The 17,155-nt window shown below is 37.3% G+C and overlaps 1 pseudogene; it reads right to left on the bottom strand.

Moving 5' to 3' along the window:
• The window catches only part of LOC131383562 (uncharacterized), a 117,050-nt pseudogene extending 113,666 nt beyond the window's left edge, over positions 1 to 3,384 (bottom strand).
• Positions 3,385 to 17,155: the final 13,771 nt, after the last annotated feature.

The following is a 17,155-nucleotide window of genomic DNA, read 5'->3' as shown; positions in this document are numbered from 1 at the left end:
TTGTGGAGTCACGCATGAAATAGAAGAAGATAAATGATTTCTATGGCCTCTTTTTACTATGATTCTTGCAGCCTATGACTCTATCGTGTTTCTTAGAGTGACCCATACCCATATGAACGTTGCGCCCTGTTGAATACACACAGAAGATGCTCTCTAGTGGGCATAAAAATAAATGTAAGTGAATCCAGAACCATTTGGATATGATTGCTCATATCAGGGCATGGAAGGCAAAGGTGGTTATGTCTTTGCACTGGTCTTGGTATCAGAAACTTGAACTCAGCTCAGGCTTTGCTAATAAAGAGCTGTAAGGTTTGGGCAAGTCGTCTTACTTTCCATTGTTTCAGATTTATCCTCAGGGAAGTGAAAGAGGTTGAACCAGATAAGTTCAAACATTCTCATTAACTTTAAGTGATTGTATATCAGTAGAAACAGAGATATACTGCATTTCTAAAAATCCTAAAAGATGACTATCCAAAATATTAAACCATAAACATTCATTTACTTCACAAAATTAATCTTTGTTTTGTAAAGGATTGAAAAAGCAATCTTATCTGCATTTATTTATGCAATTATATATTTACATAAAGCTCTGCTATCACGAAACAAAGTTGGACAGCGTAGGGTGAGGATGAGGATATTATAAACATTATCATTTACCATTATTGTATGATTTCCTATTTATAAACTACAGTAATTAAAATGATTTTACAACTCTTCCATTAGTCACAGAACTATTGATTCATTACTGAGTTTATACCTGCTTCATGAAAAATCTTGATGACTGAGAAGAAGATGAAAATATCATGGATTCTTGGAATGAGCTCTAATTGAATGTGTTGGCTTTAATGAACTTTATGGTTTGAAGAAGGCATTCATTTTATGGCTTGCTTTTTTTTTTTAGGGATAAATTTTACTTCATTTCTCTTATGAATTGCATTTTATTTTAAGAAGTTAAGGCCGGGCGCGGTGGCTCATGCCTGTAATCCCAGCACTTTGGGAGGCCGAGGCGAGTGGATCACGAGGTCAGGAGATAGAGACCATGGTGAAACCCCGTCTCTACTAAAAATACAAAAAATTAGCTGGGTGCAGTGGCGGGTGCCTGTAGTCCCAGCTACTCGGGAGGCTGAGGCAGGAGAATGGCGTGAACCCGGGAGGCGGAGCTTGCAGTCAGCCGAGATTGTGCCACTGCACTCCAGCCTGGGCGACAGAGCAAGACTCCATCTCAAAAAAAAAAAAAAAAAGAAGTTAAAAAATCTCTATCAGAATAAAGTAAGAAATGACACACTTGGAATAGATAGAATATGTGAAATCATGGACAGATCTCAGAAAGATTGGAGATCAGACGGTAACCCTTTCCACCCTAGGTCTACTTTCCATACCTTTACAAGCTTCCAGTATCCTTACTTCTTTCTCAATTGTCCAAGGCCTCAAATTATCCCAGGTTTCCATGTCATTGTTAAAAGTGGTCTTATACATTCACACTTAGCTATTAATGGTTTAAATTATTTAAAATAGCAAATCCATTATCCACCTAGAACTGAAGGAATTATAAACAAATTATTATCATTTGTATTAATCTTTAGAATTTACAAAGTGCTTATACACACACACACACATGCACACACACACACAGTGTAATCTCATGATAACCTTACAACATTCACTTGAGTTATGGTACATATGTTAGATATTATTCATACCACTTATAAAAGGTGAGGGAAATAATTCAGAGGGTTTAAGTGACCTATCCACAGCCACTGAGCTATGGGTATCAGTGGAAGAAGGTAAATTGAAACTCAAGTTTTTCCATTCTAAGACCTAAGCCTTCAAAAAATGTGTTTTCTGTAGTTATTTATGCCAATCATAAGTGATTTATTTCAACTTATCTTCTCAATGTTGTTTGACTTTTTTCTTATTTATTCATTTATCACATGAGCCTCCTTCTTTAGGATCAGAAAAGTCCTAAACTAGAAGAAACATACACAAATAATGTTTGGGCCAGACATCTAATTTTCAGCAATAGATGACTGAAACACCCAGCATGTCACCATCTATGCTCTTATAGATTTCCTGAAATATTACAATAAAAGTGACATCTCATTGCTACCAATGTTTAACAGATTAAAAAACCAAAACAAGCCCAAAGATTCTAAGTGCCTTTGGGGTATGAGGTCAGACTCATTTCTGGAGGTGAGGCTTGGACTCTGGGGCAGAATGAAGACTAGCTGAAAAGCAGAAGAGAAAAAACGAACCTCTCTATAAGACATATCCACCAATGCCATGTTGGCTTACCATTGCAACAACAGCACCTGGAAATTACCATCCCTCTCCATGGCAATGGCTAGAAATTTCTGCATAATCTGCCATGTAATTAAAAGTAGGTATAAATATGACTGCACAACTGCCCCCGAGTTGCTACTCTGGGCACAGTACCTAAGGGGTAGTTCTGCTCCACAAGGAACAGTGCCTCTGCTGCTGCTGTGCACTGCCACTTCAACAGAAGTTGCTGTCTAACACCACTGGCACACCCTGAATCCTTTCTTGGGTGAAGCCAAGAACCCTCCTGGGCTAAGCCCCAGTTTAGGGTCTCACTTGCCCTGTATTACTTTGAACAATGTCATACATCTAACCCATAGAACTAAGGCAAAAACTGAAGTTGCCAATACAAAATCTTATAGACGTTTTTAGTTTTTAATAAAAAAATCCATTATTATTTTTCCCCTTGAAGTTCTCTAGTAAAATAATTTCCACTAAATTCATTAGTATCCTGTTCAATTATGTTTTCTCACTGGAATCCTTTTTGTCTGTCCAGAGAAACTAAAAAAAAAAAAAGTATTCTAGTGGTGACTAAGTTTGTCCTACTCAGAAACCAATCAAGAATTTCTTTAGGGCTTCCTGAGTGTAACAACACTTTGTGTAATGACAGTGCTCTGGGTGTGTAGTTTCTAAGTGCTCTATTGTGGGGAATACACAGTGTGAAGGACCATTTCTGTCTACCAATATTTACAGTTGAGTAACTAGACAGCATGTGAATAAAATCAGCAGCTGTGGAATGAGCATACATCCATGAGGACAAGAAAATCAGAGTGTGGCAGACATGGAGATGCTCCACCCAGATCTTTTTTTGAGGAAAGACTTACTGCCAGCTGCGGAGAGTGTGGTCAGCTGAGAGTCTCCTGTTAACCCTTCTGGATCAGTCTTAGCTCCATCTCCATTAAGCAAGAGCCACCTTTTCTTGAAGTTACGTTCTTTCCATTTCTGGGGAAAGTCCGAATCCTGTGCCTCAGTGAGGAGGGAGTATGAAGGTGCCTGCTGGGGGACAACCCTTATGGATAATCTTGCTCCACATCTCCCAGCTAAGGTGGATAAGGCCCTGTTGAGCATGGGTCACAATTCAATATTTTTCCTCTGCCTAATCCTGTTTTCTCCCCATTTCCTTTGTAGGTGATTCCTGATAATTATCTTGTATCCCAACTCTATTTTAGCATCCATGTCTCAGAAACCTAACCTGCCACAGAGAGCTGCAGGGCAGAGAGAGCTGAATATTGCAGAGACAGGCACAGACAGACAAACATCAGAAAAAGAGCCATGATAGCTTTGCGTTTTTTTTCTGTTATTCTCCTGAACCTGGCTATAATTTTTGCCTTTTTATTCTGTTTTCCAATCTTGCAAATTACAATAAATCACTCTAATTATTGTTAGTGTATTGTTTAATTTAATTCAAATCAATTTCTATTTTTAACAACCATAGTCATAACTGTATGACCAAATAAAACAAAGTGCCGTGTTTTGCAGCACTGATATAAAGTACAATAAAATCTAAGAGAAAGAACATATGAGTTTGTAACAGCAAGGAAACAAACATGAATGCCAGGATTTTGACCAGTTTTTCTTCAACCCCCTTCTTTTCTTTGCTCTTTTCTTTCCTTTTCTCATTTCTTCCCTCCTTCCTTCTTTCCTTCCTTCCTCCGTCCCTTCCCCTCCTCCTTCTTTTTTTTCTTGCCTTTCTTTGTCTTTCCCTCTTTCTTTCTGTCTTTCTGTCTGTCCTTCCTTCCTTCCTTCCTTCTCTTTATTTTTTCTTCCTTCCTCCTTTCCTCACTTCCTCCCTCCCTCCCTTCCTCCCTTCCTCCTCCTTCCTTCCTTCTTTCCTTCCTTCCTTCTTTCCTTCCTTCCTTTTTCTTTATTCCCCTCTGCTTTCTTCCTGATCTTTGCAACTCATTGTTCCTAAACAATAGCTCAATGAGATTTCTACGGTGCCAGATCAACAAATGGAGTTTCTAAGAGTAGTATGTCTATCCAGTCTGGGGAATTATAATGGACAAATAGAGCTAGAATTTTAGCAGATTCTGTAAGGCATGGCAAGGGCTTGTATTTAAGAAAAGTAAATAAATCATAGACAACAAAATTCAAATTCTGCTACTTTTCCTTTCACATAGAGAAAAATATAGTCTATATCTTTTTAAGGCAGCCTAATCCTTCATGTTTTAGCCTGCATTCTTCTGTTCCTCTATCTTCCCAGCTCAATGAAATTTTTCTCAACCTCCAGATCCCCACTTTACTAAGTTGGAAGCTCCAAAGAGGGAGAAGTATATCTATCACTGTTATCTCAGTATCCTGAGTGCAAAGCATGGATAATAGGGGACATTTTGGTGTATATTTGCTGAACAGCTAGGTTTATTAATAAGCAAATGTTTAGCCTTTTGTTATTATATTTTATAGAAGCTAAGTGATTCACCCTTAATAACATGGTTCATTGTCAGGTAAATTAAGACTCTGAAACACTTCAGCCCTTAGGCATATTAAGAGCATAAAGCCAGTGGGGTCTTCTGTGTTAATAGATTTTTAGCTTTCGATAACACACTGCCTCCTTGTGAGCAAAAGCAGTAGTGGCTGTGGAGAAATTTCCTCCCTCAATCTGCTGTCTCTAAGAGTGAGTGGTATGTATGATACAGCAAAGCTTCCTAGGATACAAGCAGATTAAAATGACAGGCTTCTGCTCCAAAGATGTAGCTTTGTTTTACTAACATGCAAATGAATGAAAAACAAAGGTAGTTCTTTTCTTTGGTGTAGAGACTACTGAAGACACCATCAGAGGCCCCATCAAAGCTCTCAACTTCAAATGCTCCAGGAGATCTGTAGTCCCTTGAAAACCAATTAGGTTGGTGGAGCACCAGGATTTAGGGCAGCTGAATGCAGCAAATGATGAGTGAATGATTAGGGATGAGTAAAGAAGACATCTAGCATCCTAGAAAGTACAAAATATCAATTGATTCTTAAAACAAATTTGTAACCAGACTGCACGATTCACGAACTCATGGAAAAGCAGTGTAGAGCCTTTGACCTCCTGTGGTGTCTCCTGATTGGCTGGCACATAGATTTTATGCTTTTTTAATTTAAACTTTCAAGCCCATGTGATAGGTTTGCTCCCACCACTTTACTACTCCTCTCTGCCTCCTCAGTGAGTGAGCTGGCCACTGCCACAGTGCTCACCCCTCCTGCCATGCCCTGCTTTGAGCCCTCCTCCCCTTTTTTGCTTAAAAATGATAACTGCCTTCTATTTAATCTATAGTTTCCCTTATCACTACAGCTCATACTTATAAGAATCACACATAACACCTGAATGACACATAGCTCAGCATTTTCATCTGTACTGCTCTTCTCTCTGCCCATTTCTCAAGAACATGTGTCTACAGTGTATTGAAGGACAGAAGTTGAATTTTTTAATTCCTCCAGGTGAATTAGTATGTTACATGGGTCACTAAGACATATCTAATATAAAGTGACAGGTTCATGTGTTATCAAGCGTTGTATATGTAAAAATAATTTGCTCTTTGGCACTTAAAAAATGTCTGTTCCTCATCTCTTTACAAATAAACATCTTTTGGCATTTTCAAGATGTTGTTCAACATGAAAAAGTTCATGCTCTAAACATGAGTAAAACATAATTGTCATCAATAAAAAGACACTGTAAAAAAAAATGAAGCCCCCTAGTGAATGCAAGCATATTTAAATTTTTCTGTAGATGTGGTACATTGTTAAGCCTTTTAATGCCATCCTTTTCATATTAAAGTTTGCACATTAGTATAAATGCACTTTTCAAAGTAAATTTGCTGAATAATTTCACCTTACTCTTTTCTTTCCTAAACTTTGCACTCAGATTGGTATGGTTTATAAAACAGTTTTTATATGAAACACTTTGAGCTGCCTTAATGTAATGGAATTGCATAAATCGCAGGGTGAGTGTGAGCTGGAGTTTAGCAGGATCTTCATTTCCTGTTACTATGCCAATGATGTCTGACTGCACCATGACGCAATGAGAGCCATCTCGTTTAAAAAAGACAAGTTCTCATTCAGTACCTCAGAAGAGAGATTTCAATCAGCTCACAGTCTGGGGCTTACAGTCTACTTGCAGGTTGTGCTGTTGACAGTATCTCAGCTGGCCACAAAGGGTGCTGTTGAAAGCATGTTTGCTTGGACAAGCTCCAGACTGAGAAAGCCCTTGGCAAAAGATAAACTAACAAGCAAGGACAAGGACATTTTCCAAGTAGTGATGACTCCTGATTGCATTATTAAATTCTTCATCCACTCTTTGAATGTGGGACAAATGGACTTTCATGTAAAATCAGTCCAACTCCCAGAAGACTGATTTGTAGAGAGAAGACTGTCTGACGTGATAAACAGCAACTCTCCATCAGTTCAATGCAAATCAAAATTATCTATAAAAAAATAAAAGTATGAAGAAAAGAGAAACTCTGTACAAAAAGAATACCCTGTGCTTGGCTGAGAGTCTTGCTGACTGCAAGAATGTGGACCACTAAGACCCAGCAACCTGGGCTGCCCTATACTTGCCATGCCTTTTCCAAGTTACAACCCTATATGGGTTTCTTGCTATAGGTGGGAGCCCCAACATTCAAAGGAAAGAATCACGCTTCTTTGAGCCTGCTAAAGCTCACCTCAGAACTCTGTTGTCACAAAGCAAAGAGATTATTAGTCTCTACAATTGCCCATCAAATCCTCTTGACAGATCAGAAGACTAAGGCAGCCATTCCCAGGATGCTGGTTCTCTACTGAAGCAAAGACAGGATCATTGAAGCTGATGGGCCACAATCCCCTTGTTTCTCCTACACATTGCCCCATGGGGTCTGATGGTTGTCATTTTAGGGATGAGAAGACATTTCAAAGACAGATGATGAAGTACCTACCCAGCATTAAGCACAAGTAAGCCTGAGTCAGACATAGGGAGAATAAAGTTTAGATAATATAAGGTTTACCTGAAGAATTCTTATTTTGTGTGTCATAAGGGATTCCATCGGGCCAGCTGTGCCATTTCCCCCTGCATCTGGGCCATTCATAATATCAGCCTAGTAAAGAGAGATCTGCAAGCTTGCTCTAACTAGAAGGTTAAAACCATTGATAAAATATGTAATTATTAATGTATTTAACTCAGTTTAGTTCCATTTTGGTACTATCATTAAGACCAGTAATTTTTCTTTGAAAAGTATGGTTAGCAGAGAATTCTGCTAGAAATACAGAAAGCTCTGACTTGGTGTTAAATGCAAACTTATAAACAAAACCAGTTAGAGAATAAAAGCAATGGTCGATCTCAGTGCCCATGATAACAATGATTTAGCATATTTGTAAATATGTGAAAGACAATACAAGAAATTAGAGCAAATGAGCATTTCTATGTTTACCTGCCAAATTCATTAAATGTTTTTTCTGGATCCACACAATACATAATTTCTACTGTGATATAAAATACATAGGGTTCTATGTATATGTGAATACACACAATAATTAATTAATTACATTAATTAGTTTATCAAATATGTTATTTGCTCATTAGGTAATCAAATTAGGTTTATCCTTTTGGAGGTACATGTGCCTATGATAGGAAACAGAGCATTGGTAATTGGTTTTATCATTTTATGAGTCTAGAGGTTTGCACGCCTCTTTTGCTTGGCCAGGATATTTTGAATAGTGGGCTCAGCTGGGTTGCTGTACCACCCATATCATGTGCAATTGCTAAAATGAATAAAAAAGTGTTTTCTCTTTTCAAGTTTTTCGAGTGTTATTTGATTTTCTATATGTATGGTGATAGAAAACTACTGATATGCTCAAATAAGCAAGAAATTTCCAAAATCTCTCTAAGTCCAGCTCTCTGTGGGATGCTGTTGCTGGGGAAGATTAAAGAGGGACAATGTATAATCAGTGTCCTTGATGAATTCGTCATCTACTTCTGGTGATAAAACTCATACATAAGAACCCAGTAGGAATCAATATAGGAGTGCATATATTCAGCTATGGGAAAAATAATACCATCTTGACATGGGAAATTAATTACCTATAGTTGTTCTTGAAATACAATGTGCCAAAGTGCCCAACACAAGAATTAGAAAGTTGAATGGAAGATATTCATCACCCATCCCCAGAATAACCTAGAAATGTGAAGGAATTGAAGTGTTTTAAGTCATCACTGTAATAGAAGTGTAAGTGTCATGCTAACTTTTTCAGTCCAAGTTAGATACAAATTATCTACCTAGTGCAGAGCACAGATTAGGTAGTATATTGATTTTAACTTTTTCATTTTTTTTCTTTTTTCTTATTCTTCTTTTGTTGTGGACATAATATCATGCAGAATTTCATTCATTCTTCAATAAGTCAGATGTAATTAATTGTTCTCTTTGAATCTTTGTTTTAAACACCATTCCACAGGAATTTATAACCTGATTTATTCTAACATCAAGTAGTAAGAAAGGAAGAGAAATATTTACTCAAATTAAGCATATTAAGCAAATCTAAAAGTATCTAAAAATTTTTTAAATGTTTAGTTTTAGGGAACACATTAAAAATGATATCTTCAAAAAATAAGGAAAAAGCATGATTGGCTCTAATCTGTTCTCGAGGACAAAAAGGATTTTATCTTCAGAGAATGTTCTTTTTCCACCAAATGAGAAAACTGAGTCTGCTTCAATGAAATTACACGAATCAGTAAAAGTTATACATTTGCATGTCCTAAAATTAGGACATTTGACTCTCAAATCAATGCTGTTCCAATTATAGTATGTAATTTTAATAGAAAAAGAACCTATCAACCAATTAATTAATCAAATTCATAAAGTAATAAATCATATGGTAATTAAGTAACTTCTAATGGGGTGTAGGAAATGCTACCCCAAAACATGGCCCTTTGGTGCTCTGAGTATTTTAAGCTGAAATTAATTGAGGACCTTCTTCCACTTCCCTCTCTCCTGAAACAGGCCATAGAAATGCTGCAGGAAATGCTAGCATTCCTGTAGGAACTGGTACCCCAAAACATGGCCTTTTGGTGTTCTGAGTATTTTAAGCTGAAATTAATTGAGGACTGTCTTCCACCTCCCTCTCTCTCTGTTTTAGACAGGCCATAGAAACTGAAATTCCCCTTTTCTTTTTCTTTCCTGAAGCAGGACACAGCATCTAGGAAGATCCCTCTCTGACATTCTCCCTTCTTTCTCCCCTGAAGATCCTCATGTTACAGGTATCCTGACTTACATTTGGACAAAAGAAATATCACACAGAGAGGCCAAGAAGAATTAGCAAATATAAGATTAGCAAATGCATCTTGCTAATCCTCCCCTGCCTCCTCACACCCAGTTTATTATAATTAGATCAAATCCAATCATACTTCTGTGTGACTCTCCATAGAAATAGAGTTTTCTCTGGTCTTCAGGTCTTTATTTCTGAAAACTCAGATATCATATAAACTTTATATTGAATAAATATATATACTTTTTTATTGTTACTCTATGTTTTGTTATAGGGGATTCAGTCATGAACCTAGCCATGGTTGAAGGGAAATAAATGCTACCTTTTCCTCCTTACACTTCCATGAAAATGAGGGTGGAAGAAAGTTTAGATCTAAAGGGTTGTATGTTTGGGGTCAGGCTATTGTAGGGGACTCTGCATATCCAGGGATTACTAGGAGAGCAGCATCAAAACTAGGAGGCAAGAGAGAAGTGAAGGCACGGAAGGCAGATGTAGAAAGGTAGAAAATAAAAACAGGCCGGGCGCGGTGGCTCACGCCTGTAATCCCAGCACTTTGGGAGGCCGAGGCGTGTGGATCACGAGGTCAGGAGATCGAGACCATCCTGGCTAATGAGGTGAAACTCCGTCTCTACTAAAAATACAAAAAAAAAAAATTAGCCGGGCGTGGTGGCAGGCGCCCGTAGTCCCAGCTACTCAGGAGGCTGAGGCAGGAGACTGGCGTGAACCCGGGAGGTGGAGCTTGCAGTGAGCCAAGCTCGCGCCACTGCACTCCAGCCCGGGCAACTGAGCAAGACTCCGTCTCAAAAAAAAAAAAAAAAGAAACAAAATAAAAACTGAGGGCCAGGCGCAGTGGCTCATGCCTGTAATCCCAGCACTTTGGGAAGCAGGAGGGTCATGCTTGAGTCCAGTTTAAGGCTACAGTGAACTATGATCACACCTCTGCACTCCTGCCTGGGCTAAAAAGTGAGAACCTGTCTTTAAAATCAAATATAAAATATAAAAATACAAACATAGGCCAAGTTTATAATTTTTCTAAGGACTGGAAACAAAATCTGTGTTTCTCTAGGGTTGTAGTGCACTATAAACAAAAGCCAGTGCCCGTGCTTCTGGTGCTAGCAAACATACACTGTCACATTCAGTAGGTGTGACCTTGGCTGTTGCTCTCACTTATGTTATCTAATACTAGTCTCCCTGTTGCTGTGAAGGCATTTTGTTGATGTGATGAGAATCTACAATCAGCTGACTTAAAGGAGATGATTCTCAACAGTTTGTGTGAGCCTCCTTCAATAAGTTGAAGGCCTTAAGAGCATAAACAAAGGTTTCTCATAGAAGAAGGAATTCTGCCTGAAAACTGCAACATCGACTCCTGTTTGAGCTGTCAGCCTATTGGTCTGCCCCACAGAGTTTGCACTTGCAACTTGTCAGCACATACAATCATTTAATCCAATGTCTTAAAAAAGTCTGGGAGGGCAGGGTCTCCCCCAGTGAAAGTCAGCTGCATGTGCTTCTCTCGCGCTTATGCATATTCTGGCCTTCCTATTAACTACAGGGAAGGTGAAATGTCACCTAAAACTAATGTTCAAAGAAACGAGGATCCTTTTTTACGATGTCTATGTTTACAGCATACCCAGTGACTTAATTGTCATCTTTATTCCATTGCCTTTAGACATGAAATAGTGTCAACAGTCTGAGTCCTAAACCTTTGAACATAAGGTCAAATTAAATATTAGCAATAATCAAGTCAGTATATTTCATTATCACTAAATGGATTTCAGATATAGTATCTCACTGAGCCTCATAACTTATGAGGTATATGTTATTATTATTTCTATTTTATGGATGTTGACACTGTTAATTTTGTTTCTCAAGATTTGAACTTGAGCTTCCATTCATCAAAGTCTAAACTCTTTGTAAATTTAAGGGACTTCTTACCAACTATCATCTATTAGTACTTTCTAGATTCTTGTATCTTATACATAAGTACTTCTTTATAGCATTGACAGAAAATTCATAATTTGTATGTTTTGATTCATGATGGTATGAATAACATACTCATTTAACCTAATCTAATCTAATAATTATTTCCATAAAAGAAGCATGCTACCTCAACATAGTGCAAAAAAAGAATATTAGAATAAATGTTTAAATTATTCTAATATTAGCTTTTATTTCCCTATATACCAGTGAAAAGTGTGAAAATGTTGTTGCATATAATTATTTGGCAATATTATTTGTAGATAAGCTTTTCACAGTTTTATACTGTTTGCAAATAAGTCAGTTATTTTCTGATCAGATATTGACTGTTACCTTCCTATGACCTCAGCACCATTCTAATTGTTATAAGATATGAAAAAGAATGCCCAAATGGAAATTCCTGGCTTTAAAATTAATAATTAATGCCAACAACCAATGGTTAATGAACATTCACTTTTTGTCTGACACTCTCTTAAGTGTTTTACAATCATTATCTCCTGTAAATCTGTAATGTAAGTGTTCTTATTGCTAGTCCAGGGAAGCTTGCAACAATAAAAAGACTTGCTCACTATTACATAAATAACAAGTAGCAGTGCAAGGACTCAGACCCTGGCAAGCTGACCCCAAACCTTGAACTTGTAACCACTAAGCTCTATCAACACCCTGAAGAAAAACTAAAACATTTAGAGATGTATAAAGTAGCATGAGATGCAAAATTTTAAATATTCAAATGCCAATATTTAAATGAGGCCAAGAAAAAAGAGATATACTTAGATACAACTTATCCTTCACTGGAATGAAGACCACAAGAACAGGATCATCTATCCGTCTTGTTTACTGTTATAGTCTTAGCCCCTAATCAATAGCCTGACATATAATAGACATTCAATAGCTATTTCTAAATGAGTTATTTTAGAATAATTAGAAAATCAACAGAGCAGTGGACTGTGATTGTATAGAGAAGAGGAAGGGATCATTACTGGTGGTGGAAATTATGACTTTTTCTTTGGTTCTTTTATTCAACTAATAAATATTTATTGAGTTTCACTATGCTAGTGGCCCACAAGAATAATGAGAAAGTTAGTGTGGGCACTCAACTGTGCTTGGGCTAATAGAAGGACTAGAGTTATCCAAGGTTTTGGAGGAAGTGACTGATGCATACAAGTTTTTATACGGACATCTGTAGACACAGACTGATCTTGCTTATATCCTGAGCAGCTTCCATCACTTGTGAGTAGGTTATAACTTTTGAGGATGTTATGTTTCACAATCCGGTTTCATAATTGCTGAAATAAAATTCTAGCTAGAAATCATTTAAAAAATGGACCTATGGTTGCCACAATTGATGAAAATTGAATATAGACTATGGATCAAATGCTCTTATTTTATCAATGTTAAATTCCCTAATGTAGATACTAATATGTTTATGTAAAACAATATTTTTGTGTTTAGGAAATACAAATTTAAATGTTTAGTGGTAAAAGAGTACAATACCTTCAATTTATTTTTAAATTTTTCAGAAAAAAATATGAATATAGAATAAATTCTAAAGTAAATAGGGCAAAATGTAGACAATTGATGAACCTGGGTAAATCATATATAGGATTTCCTTGTACTACTTATGAAGTTTGTTTTAAATTTAAAATTATATAAAAACAAAAAGCTTAAAATGTAAAAAGACGTGTAGATAATATTTTTCTACCCAATAATTCGCTTTGAAAACTTGTTTGATGCTTAAACAGGCAATGCATTAACAAATCATCATTCACGTTATCATTTTGAAACCGCTTATAGCCTGCATGGCAATTTTTTTTTTGGTAATAACTTCTGCTCTGACAAACAGGTCGATTAAGGGAAAGTAAGATACTGTGTTAGATACATCGCATAGATTCTGTTTAAAACATTAGAACTAAGTAGGCTGGGCACGGTGGCTCACGCTTGTAATCCCAGCACTGTGGGAGGCCGAGGCAGGTGGATCATGAGGTCAGGAGATTGAGACCATCCTGGCTAACACGGTGAAACCCCGTCTCTACTAAAAATACCAAAAAATTAGCCGGGTGTGGTGGGCAGGCACCTGTAGTCCCAGCTACTCGGGAGGCTGAGGCAGGAGAATGGCATGAACCTGGGAGGTGGAGCTTGCAGTGAGCCAAGATTGTGCCACTGCACTCCAGCCTGGGCGAGAGAGCAAGACTCCCTCTCAAAAAAAAAAAAAAAAAGAAAAGAAAAAAAAATTAGAACTAAGTATTGAAGGATTAATATGTAATAATCATTTAAGTTAGAACAATTACTCCATATTTAGGCGGGTAAAAAGCTGAAAGCTAAAAGTGGCTAGCTAAACTGGTAATTATCCATTGGCAATTATAAATAAGTCATAAAGCAAAGAGTCTCAAGTTTGGCGACACAGAAAACGCTAAAGATAACTTTGAAAAATTACCATTGACCTAAATGTCAATGCCCTGTGATTATTAAGGATAAAAATTGTTCTGGCGCTTGTTAAAATGGTAAGAAAGACTTTATGAAGAACATTTGCAAAAGGTGTCAAGACTATTGCATTAGAGGTAGGAGACTGAATTCAACTGAGAATAAACAAAGACAGCTGGACAATTACATCCAACAGTGAAGGGATCAGTGGATAAAAAATTACTAAGAGGAGACTTCAAGAATAAGTGGATTCTTGCTAAATTGACCTAACAGGATTCTTGATGAAGGCAGGGTGGGGTGATGAGATATCAAGTGTGAGAGATTCTTAATACTAAACTGACTTAGCAAGGTTCTTGCTAAAATGAAACATGACGAGAATAGGGATCAGGCATATTAACTCATTTAATCACCATTTAAAAAAAAAACAATTATATACAAGAAAAGTGAGACACAGAGATGCTGAATAACTTTGCAGAGCTAGGGAAAAGTGGTGCACAAATCCAACCCCAGGCCATCTAGCTTCAGGCTTTGAGCTCTTGACCACTGGACTGTGCCGACTTTTTCCGGTAGCACGACTTCTTGAAAGGATAACTGACCACCTTGCTTGGGGAATACTAATGAATACTAATGGGGGGTAATAAAGGTAATTTTATCAGTAGTTTTTAAGAGCTTGTCTGCTTGTAGATTAATATTGGCATTATTGTTTAACAATCTCCCAGGGGATGAGAGATTCCACTGGGTATATTGAAATTTGAAAGTAAATGAAAACTCAAGAATTATTTTGATGTATTGCCATATTTGCAAATTACTTAAGGGTTTGTTCCTGTAAAGCAAAAAGAGACTATTCGTTAATTCCCATACCAATAATAGCACAGTAGAAAATAGTTTAACACAATAAATATCGTCATTTTAGAGTGGAGTCTTAATTCTTGCCAAAGAAACCTGTTTCAGTCATGTGATGAAGGTGAGACATCCCAGGGATATTGACTCTCCTTCTTGTCAGCTTACAGAAATGTTAAGACTATACTTAAGGACATGTAAAACTCCAAGGAGAATTATCTATCATATTTATTACATTGTTATATTAATTTTTGAGATAAAATAAACAAATTATTATATAAATATATATTTCTTTACCAATAAATATTCTTTATTCCAGCTAGCATATAAAATATTTCAAAAGAACCCTAATGTATTATTAAGTGAATGAAGATTGAGCAGACACTCATAACGATGGGATAATTTAGTTCAACAGACTTAATTAGTATCCATATTCTTCACAAAGGCTTCATATTAACCTGCCCTCCAGGAGCCTTAGGTATCACTTATATATGGTACTCAGTTTAACATGGTCACATACTAATACAACAATAAAGCATATTGTCAGTTTAAAATGGACATATTATAGAGAAGCTTACACAAAAATTGAATAATAACATAGGTGATATCAAAAGTCTCTTTTACATTTCAGTGCTAAAACACTTCATTAGCAAAACATGCAATTCTGAAAAAAGAAAAGAATGTACACACCTGGTGCTGGCATTTCCACATGTACATTTACAAAATGCTTCCAAGTAGCATGAAGATGATAATATGACCAGTCTACAGGGCTGTATAATGAATGGTGTTGTTTCAATTAGGAATAATTGATGTATTTATATGCATCCTAGGTGTAGTAGATCCCCACTAAAGAGTCATCAACTCCATATGACATACTCAAATCATACCCCAATGAAAGGTAATGGCATTCATTAAAATAAAACAGCCCTCATAGAAAGACATTGAGAATTCAGCGGCCGGGCGCGGTGGCTCACGCTTGTAATCCCAGCACTTTGGAAGGCCGAGACGGGCGGATCACGAGGTCAGGAGATCGAGACCACGGTGAAACCCCGTCTCTACTAAAAGGCAGGAGAAGGCTGAACCGGAGGCGGACTTGCATGACCGAGATCCCCACTGCACTCACCTGGGGACAGAGACTCACTCAAAAAGAGAATTCAAATTCTCTCCTGTAATACAGGATGTGATTACTGGATCACTTTAGCTACAGAGTGACAGGAGAGTAAATATGAATATTTGGAGGAAGGAAATGTAACAGTTGCTTCTTTGTTATATTTCTTATCTATCCACACCAAAATTGACCTTATTACAGTGCTTCCTCCATGTCCAAATTCTCCAAAGCTCTAGAAAACCACCATCACCCTTGGGAATAGCCTCAAATTCATGCTATCTTCAGTATTCAGAAGCATGAACCCTGTACTTTTCCATAACTCACCATCATTTTAGGTTAATTTCTCCTTTCCTGCATCCAGACAGTTGTGGTGTCCTGTGTGTTCTGGGTTACTGAAGTAGCTTCTGATCAGGTTCTCATCATCCCGCACCCTGGAAATTGCAGCAGTGGACTCCTGATTGCTCTGTTATCTCTCCTGTATAATCTTTCCTTCTCACTGCGGTCCAATTTATCTTCTTAAGTCTCAAGTCAGGTAATGTTTTCCCCCTGTAAAAGCACTTGGAGATTCTTTGTTTTCTTGAGAATAAAGCCAAAAATACTATAGTACTCAATGGTCATGGGATTTCCTTTTTACTTTCAATTTTATCCAAATCTTTTCACCTTCACTTCCTTACACATCACTCTACCCACTTCCTACTCAAGAAAGAAAGAAAGAAAAGCAGATTTCGGGTATTTCTTTCTACCCAACATTAGAGGCAACTTTAGTTATAAGGACAAACACTGTAATCAATTTGTCAATCTATAGTTATACACTGACCATATACTACTCAATTATTTCTAATCATGATTTCATAAAAGAAATAATTAACTGCCATTACTAGGGGAAACCTTTCCTAGTTCGCTGGGAAAGGAAAAGCTAAGATACAGTTACACACACTAAACTGCAGGCAGTTTCTGTTGGCCAGAACCTGAGCAAGTCACAAAGTGATTGTGATAGGGAATACACTTAGGACTGCAGGTAGCTGAGATGAGAAGCAAGAGATGAAGGGATATGAGGAAAAACAGTGCATGCATATGTTCTTCTACCCTTCATCTTTTGCCGTCTATGGAGAATCATATGCCTGACACAAATGTATGGTTGACCCATGAACAACAGGGGTTTGAACTGCTCGGGTCCGCTTACAAGTGGGTATTTTTCACCCAGAAATACAGGATTCGTAGGATATAAAACTTATATATGCAGAAGGCTAACTTTTCCTACATGCCATTCTATGGGCCAACTTTAGG

This window comes from Hylobates moloch, unplaced genomic scaffold (genome assembly GCF_009828535.3).
Source record: "Hylobates moloch isolate HMO894 unplaced genomic scaffold, HMol_V3 SCAFFOLD_5, whole genome shotgun sequence".
Classification (NCBI taxonomy): domain Eukaryota; kingdom Metazoa; phylum Chordata; class Mammalia; order Primates; family Hylobatidae; genus Hylobates; species Hylobates moloch.
This window is presented reverse-complemented; position numbering and strand designations above follow the sequence as displayed.